Genomic DNA, 8,761 nt, shown 5'->3' on the forward strand with positions numbered 1-8,761 from the left:
GCACGTACTTAAAAACATATAGTATTAGTACTTGATAGACCAAACATTGATAATTTATGCGTAATACCGTGGCCATTTGGAATTTTGTTATGACACAAACCTCTCAACCGAAAAGGCAGCTTCCAATCACTATTCTTGAATAACAAATGCAGTAATACCCAATCAGGAAGGGCGATGCGGCCTTGTCTTTTTTTTTGGAGGATCTTGTGGGCTTGTCATTAGTTTGGCCATTAGTGATGGGCAATCACTGTCAAAGGAGGTAGTTAACGACCTGATCACAGCCGAGTCAATGAGACGTTTTGGGCATCTTTGTTTTAAAGAAATATCGTAGGAATATTTGAGGATTTCGTTCCTTGGAATCTTTTCTATAGAACTTTTGGTTAATAGGATTAGAAATCACGGGGTTATTCTGCCCAAAAAAAAAAGCATAGGGGTTTTCTATGGTCTACTTTGCATGGAAATCCAAAGGAAATTCCTATTCAATGCAACATCATGAGCTTTCTTTGTTATTTCTATGACAACTATATTATGTGCTTAATCTTTTAGTAAAATCCACATGTATTTCTGAGGTGCAGAAAAACTACTTCTATTATAGAATCAATCATGTGTTTTCAATTCCCATAGGTATTAATATGGCATGGTATCTCGATCATAGGTTTTCTGTATTTCTATATTTTCACAATCATGTAAACCAAATAGACATTGGTTGTCAATTAAGTGCAAAAGCAACCGTTATAATTATAATTCTAAGATAATTGCACCACAAATAGTGTAACTACACTATCTTTTAGGTATGTGATCACTTTTCCATTGTGAATTAGTTAGTTTTAGATATCTGTACTAATTCATTCAATCAAGATCTTATTGTTGCAGCTTCAAAATACTTGTGCTCGCAACTAGCCACACATATAAAAGTAAAAAGGTGTTCTTTCTTTTGTGGGGGAGTAAAAAGTGTTCTTGGAAAGCCATCGCAGCAAACTAATAAGAAGGTAGACAATAACAAAAGTATATGGTCATTATGTACAGTATAACAGTTTTTCAAGGAATATCACATCACGTTAAGAAAATTATCTTGCAGCCGGCCACTGGTTTCAAATATTAAGTTACTTTCGAAAGGTACACACTTTTCGCAAAAGAAAAAGAAGGGCACGCACTGCTTGCGTAGCCTTCTTGAATTTCGGAGCCATTTGCGTCCCATTTATCGTCATCTTAGGGAGGAATTTTCTGTAATGGGACAAATCAGCTTCACAAATAAAAATGATAGTACTGAGCACGTTGACATATTAATCTCAGTAGCCAGAAATGCGGCTGATGACAGCACCTGCCGGGCACCATGGGCGCAAACTTCAGCGTCTTGACTTGGCCGGTCACGTCTAATTAGTTACTAAATTATACTTATGCATTTGAATTGATTATCTCCATCGTTTTAATTAACTGGACGATTTCTTTGTCGCAGATCTACAGTACAAGGATGGCTTAAAAGATTGATTCCGTACGTGGTCATGTAGTTATAGCTTGCGTATACATACGTGCACGAGGCAATACTACGAATGATTATCTTATTTAACCATAACCATACAACTATGGTTTTATTGGTATCTAATCGTGAGTATGTACATTCTTAGATCAAGGTGTAGATGTACTTATATCACCCGCAAAAAAAAGTGTAGATGTACTACGTATGAGCTATTGCATAATTTACATAAATAATGCACTATGCTGCTGAACCATTGAGTCCAATCACTACAACTCCGTGTAGAAATTGTGTGTTTTTATTAAATTAGTTGGTCGGTGTGGCTGCTAAAGTTGGAGAAAGAACAAATTGTAAGAAACATATGCTTGTATGTGAAGAAAGCTCTATGCTATGGTTCAACAGGGTTTTTAAGGTATTTTTGCTCTCGAAGGTGCATTCATTGTGAAATGTTTAGTACTAACCCTCCGATCCAAATTAATTGACACAACTTTAGTACAACTACATAATTGCCTCCATCCTATCAACTTTGTAAAGTTGTAATAAAGCTGCGCCAATTAATTTGGATCAGAGTAAGTAGTATCTTTCTACTAAAAATATTCATTTTGCTTTATATTCATCTTCAAAATTTAAGTAAATTTGTAATTTATCGCAGCTTGGAATTCGCTTCTCGGCACCTCGACCAAACAACGCCAGACCCTTTCTTTATCTTCTCCTCAACAATTTCCTTATGCATACCAACGTCCCCGTCGTAGGCTACGCATCCCCTCTTCTGATGATTTCGGCACCCCTAAGAATTTAGATGTATTTTTTCTATAAAGATGTGCTTGTAATGACTTGTGATAACTTTAGGTCTTTACGCAAAAAATAAAATTCAAAATATAAATTAACAGATAGTTTTTTTCCTTAAGGACCCCAATGCATTTAGGCCCTGTTTGTTTGGGTTTTTGCTTCTATATTTGCAGCTTTTCCATTTTGGCCAAAAAGTCATAAAAGATCCTAAATAGGTGCTTTTGGAGCTTTATGGCTTTTGATGATTCAATATAGCAATATATAGTTCCAAAAGCTATAAAAGCTCCAAAAACACCTATTTATGAGTTTTTATGGCTTTTTGGGCAAAGTAAAAATGCTGTAAAAGTAGAAGCAAAAGCCTAAACAAACAGGGCCTTATTCTATCTTCAGGTCAAAAGAGAACTGAATAGCGAACCAACCTATGGTTCAACGGTTATAAGGATAGTCTTTTTTTTTTGCGAGAAGGTTATGAGGATAGTCGTATCCCAGCCCAATAAGGTTCAAGTGTTGGTGCTCGTATTTATTCTGGATTTATTTCATGATTTCCGATGATACACGTTCAGTAGATGGACCTGACAATTGAAAAAAAAAACTCTGAATCCCCTGCACCACACATGCGTGCACCCGTCATTAATCATTCCGGCCATTTTGATCCAGCTTGGAGGAGTAGTTTATACATCATGTAGCATTAGTTTTCTCAATTGCTACCACGGCGCGCCTGGATGCATCTTTCTCTCTGACTGACTGCTGTACATGTACACATCGCAGTTGGTAGTGGCATTCATGTAGGAGATCTCCGGTAATCTTGACCCCGGCCTATCGCGGGCGTCCTCGTGTGCACAGGTGGCCCTTCCGCGGTTCTCTGGAGGGGGACAGGTGGCAGCTTCGTTTCCCATGCCCCATGCACTGTCGATGAGCAAGCGATACATATCGCGTTCATAGAGCTATATTTCTTGTGGAAGTTGCTAAATTCTTTCTTTGTGGAATATGTATGTATTTTCTGCAGCTATATTTTGGAGCCAGACGTTGGAGCCGTTTGTTAATAGCAAACCTGGGCTGTGGTGTGCCGTCCCTGGCCTTCCGCCGTTCTCCTGAAGTGTTTACAAAGCTTTGCGGTGATCATAGATACTCGCCTGTCTCAAAATAAATGTTTTTGATTAGTATATACTTTTATATTAAAGTTATATGAGGGAGCATTATTTTCTCCGTCACATATTAATTGATGCTCAAACGGGTGTATCTTGACTTCTCGAAAGCAAAACAAAACCTGTGTATGATCACCTAGACGGAGCGTGCTAATCCGTTTGGATGGAAATGTATGTCGGGCAACTAGCGAAACATGTATAACATGACATAAAAATACATTTAGAAACTTTGTTCCACAACGAGTCTAAGGATGTTTCTTTTAGGCACACAACACATGTTTCGTTAGTTAAGTTGATGACCGAAGAACCCGTGCACGGCTTATGTTCCCACCCAGAGGGAGTAAGAAAGATAGCCTCTCAAGTCTAAGACAATTTAGTCTACAAGTCGTTTTCATAAACGAACCCCTCGGGGTGTCCATGTGTGACCTAGGAGCGATTGGACTTTTCTTGCGAGAACCACCATTGCCTTTTTACCCAATTGTTATCGTTGGGGGAGGCCTCCCCCTACCCTCGTCGACGGCGACGACTCTCCTTGCTCACCCTTTTTGGTTTCTCTTTGTAGCATGACTTCTTAGCCAGCGTGTGCTAATTAAGGGGCGTGGTGGCAATAGATGTGGTGCAACCAATCCAATGAGGTAAGACGCTTCTGGAGATCATGAGGATTTTAGGGTGGTTGATCGCAGTGGTTCGGCCAAGTTTGGCAGATGGTGGTGGCGACGAGCTATTTTTGCATGTGCGGTTGTGAATCCACCTAGTTTCTTTCACACACAAAAAAAGAATCTACCTAGTTTGATTGCAGTTCTGCATGTCTCCTCCAAAGGCATCTCCTTTCACTGTTATCCTCCATTGTTTTGGCGGTACTTCTTTTCGATTTGAAGAGTGGTGCTGACCGTACTTTGGCCACGGGGATGGCTGACCAAGACAAATTATGGTGGCCTAGTCCTCGGATTTTGATACGACGATTCTGGCATGGTGAGGGCTCAATCAGACAATATATATATATATATATATGGTGAAAATATATGTCTGGCCATTGTCTACACCTTGTGAAAACGACATTTTATAGCTCCCATTAGTAGAAAAAGGGCCTTCAGTTCCGGTTCATAAGGGCCTTTAGTCCCGGTTCTGCCTATCCCTTTAGTCCTGGTTCAGTCCTGAATCGGGACTAAAGGGATAGGCCACGTGGAATTTTATGATTTTTTTTTGAATTTTTTTTTAAAAAAATTAAACTTTTTTTTCAAATTTCTGAATTATTTTAACCCCTCATCACTTCTCAATTTATCCTCTAATCACCCCTCATCATTCCAAATCATATAACTTCCCGAACGGTCACCCATCCTCCCACTCCCCTAGCCTGAGCACGCTTAACTTTCGGGTTCTATTCTCCCTCACTCCAAGTCTGCACCTGTTGTTTTTCTGACAATACTAAGATGTCAATCCTATTAACCTTCAGGAATTTTGCTTGAGCATGAAGTGACACATTTCATAGTTTTATTTTGGAACTATTGTTTTAAAAAACAATAATTATCTAGTAACACTAATATTTCTTGAATAATTAGTTTGACCACAGTTTGACCAGATTTGACCAAAATTGAAATAACAAATATAATTATTTAGTAACACTAATATTCTAGAATAATTAGTTTGACCATTGTTTGACCACAGTTTGCCCACTGTTTGAATTTTTTTTCGATTTTTTCACTCTAGATCTTAAAATCCCCGTAACTTTTTTTCTATTAGGTTTTTGAGGATTTTGAAAATGTTTAACGGGGTTCCCCTTGTTAAATTCGGGTGTAACTTTTCGAGTAGATGATTTTTCATATAAAAAACTTTTTCATCCGAGTTAGTATGCAAAAGTTATGCCCATTTTTACAAATTTCAGAGAGATTTTGCAAATAAAGTCAAAATTCACATTTGCAAATTTTCCCAACAACTAGACCACATATCACATGGGAAACTTATTTTCTTTTATTTTTTTTGACATTTCCATCATTTTCTTTTATTTTTTTTAAAACTAAAAAGGCGATCCACGGGGAGGGGGGGTAGAGTTTGAAAATGGGACCTTTAATACCGGTTCGTGGCACGAACCGGGACTAAAGGTCCCATTTTCATTAGTCCCGGTTCGTGCCTCAAATCGGGACTAAAGGTCTAATCTTTAGTCCCGGTTTGAGGCACGAACCGGGACCAATGGTTGTGGGCCAGAAGCGAGGCCCATTAGTCCCGGTTCATTCCACCAACCGGGACCAAAAGGTCCAGATGAACCGGGACCAATGGCCCACGTGGCCCGGCCGGCCCCCTGGGCTCACGAACCGGGACCAATGCCCCATTGATCCCGGTTCTGGACTGAACCGGGACTAATGGGCTGACCCGGCCTGGACCAAAGCCCTGTTTTCTACTAGTGTCCCCATATGTTGAAGATGTTGATGTGTGTTGATATGTATTGTCCAGGGTAAAAACCTATAACTTAGCCCTCATTTACTGAATCTGGTGAAGATGACATGACTCGCGGTGTTATCAGAATCAATATCTATCACGTGATTCTACGAGTTTATTTCCACATTGATCGGATTGATTCACTTATTAACCAAACCCGGTGGACATAATGTGAGTCATGGTTATCAGAATAGCTATCTATCATGCGATTCTACGAGTTAAATATCCAAATTGATTGGGCTGATTCTACTCGGTAGAATCTATGATTTTAAGACATGACAATAACGATTTCTACGATTTTTTATCTTACTTTATGGGCTGTGATCCATTTTAGAATCGTGATCTCGATAACCTTGGTTAGTCGTCAATTTGGCAATCAGACTCATCCACCATGCGTGGTTGATGTTGCCTGTAGGTGATATCTTGTAGCCCTCGTGCAAGGGTTACGAGAACTCGGCTTTGCCATGTTTTTGTAAGAGAAGTGCCACATTTATTTTAATAATATTAGCATGTCATCGCATAGCATCTCTAAGGAGAACTCTAGAAAGACAACACACCAAGCAAAATTATAGGTAACAGAGAAAATTTACAGAAAAAAAATCTTGTTTATCCTTGCAATTACCAACAAATCGGCCAAAATCTTTAGCCATCGTTGTCACCAGATCATCCGGCGAAAGGGAGAAGAAACCGCTCACACTAAGCCAAGATCCAATAGAAAACCATAACAACAAAACTACGTTGCGAGCCTCTAAACAGGAGCCACCACGAACAGCGTCACACTTGTCACTGTGGGCTGTCGGTCGGATTTCATGTATTGATATCACGATCCAAGAGGAGTGGAGATTTGCTTTGTCATGTATTGTGTTCGGCAATTCGGCATGGAATGCGGGTTTTTTTTTTTGGACTCCGGTACAAACCTGGCGCAAGTTTTTAACCATGGCAAATCTAACGTTTTTTATGGCAAATTATGTTCTTCCAGGATGGCAAATTTAGTTCCTGCCTTAGTTCATGTTTTTTGTCAGAAAATTGTCATGCTTGCACGCTAAATTTTTCATCATCGCGCCAACATAAATTGCCATGAAAACGTCAGATTTGCCATGCCTAAAAAATTTGACATCGGAATTTTTGTGTTTTCGGTTTTGCCCCTCGTCGACCTTTAGACTTTGTGGTGCAGATTATAGAGATAACGAAAACTTTCAAGGACATCTGCGTGGTTAGCGTTACATGATCAGAATGAAATGCAAAGTTAGTCGGATGGACATTTATATTTTCCTAGTGTTGACACGGCGTTGGGATTTTCCCAATCACCGGGGCGACCGACGGCCGGCGGCATGGGTTCCGGCAGCGGCAGGCGAGAGAAAAGAAAGTGAAAAGTTTTAAGGAGCGGCGTCGCGGAGGAGTAAAAATAAAAGAGTTGGACGCCGGAATGAACACATAGGACTAAAAATTTCCTCCTCTCAAGGTTTTAGCCTTTGAGGATCGGCTAGCTGTGGTTAACTTCTTATTAAGCTTTATTGGAGATCGGCTACAGATGCTCTTAGCCTTACATGACTAGAATCAGACGCAAAGTTAGCTATATGGACACTTAATTTCCTAATGGCGACATGACATATGCATGTCAAGATACTACCACCCGGCATATTCCGTAACAATGAAGTGGTAGTTCCTTTGAATGCAACCGTGGCATGGAGCGAGCCGTCGCCCCCTACCCACCACACCCCGATGATTACTGCGAGTCGTTGGGGCTGGACAAACACCTGCACGCAAAGGTCCGTCTTTTCCTCTCCAGGACGAGAAGCTATTAAATCCGTTGCGCCCGTTTGGCCGACCTCGAGCAGGAGACACAAGCATACTATATGTACTGTACTTCGGGACAGCTAGCTAGTTTAATTTAGATCGATCGATCGATCTTCACATCGTTCGCCGGCCGGCCGATACATGCACCCATTTACTCTTTCGTGGCGCCTATGAATGAATGAACACCTGTGGTCGATGGAGATCACTTTGTATATAGTACTTTTATTTTTCCTGCACAATTATATACTACTTCCCCTCTTATTCGCAAATATATATATATATACTACTTCCCCTCTTTGATTCGTTCACGAAAAATCTCAGGGTCGAAATTAGTTGGTCGACCAACGCGAAGAAAAATGGTTAGCAGGGTTCTTCAGGTGCGCGTGCATCAATCGATGTAGAGGCCGGAAGTTTTCGCCACCACTTCAGAAGAAAAATATGACTCTTCAGCTCCAACCCGAAATATCGATGATTCTACATAGGGAATTAGGGATAGAGTAATTAAGGAGATGATTAAGGAGATAATCTTGTTTAGACACATGTTGTGGTTGAATACATGAGAGACATTTGAAACCGATAAACTCGAAAACAAACCCAAGATACATGGGTACAAATGAGGAGGCGTGCTCTATCGATCAATGCAAACTAATCGCGATCACACCAAGTCATGTCATCGACTCATCACGTGGTAACGAAAGCGATCGACCTGCTTAGCAATATAAGTTACTGCTCAGTAAGAGTCAATAGCTTACACCACGAAGAGTTTGAATTTATCCGCGCGTTGTTGAAATAATTAGGTTCAACAAAGTTGATGTGTCCTAAAACAAGCAAGCCAACATCAATGTCAAGCAATTGCTTCACATATCTCAGGTGGTTTGGCAAGTTAATTCATGAAAACTACATCGCATGCCCAAAGTACCACCAGAGCTATCATGTTGAGGCTGGCTCATTTCACCCATAAGAAAACACGTAATTTTGCGGTAACCTAAAGCCCGCGTAATTTTATTTTTTTTGACATGTACATTAGATTCTTATGTTCAAACTCAACTCACATCTAAGCTAAATTGGTCACAAACATCTCAAACTTACAAGTAGTCCCAACCGACCCGAACGTGCGCAAACC

Source organism: Triticum urartu, chromosome 3A, assembly GCF_056163025.1.
Source record: "Triticum urartu cultivar PI428250 chromosome 3A, HENAU_Tu73, whole genome shotgun sequence".
Classification (NCBI taxonomy): domain Eukaryota; kingdom Viridiplantae; phylum Streptophyta; class Magnoliopsida; order Poales; family Poaceae; genus Triticum; species Triticum urartu.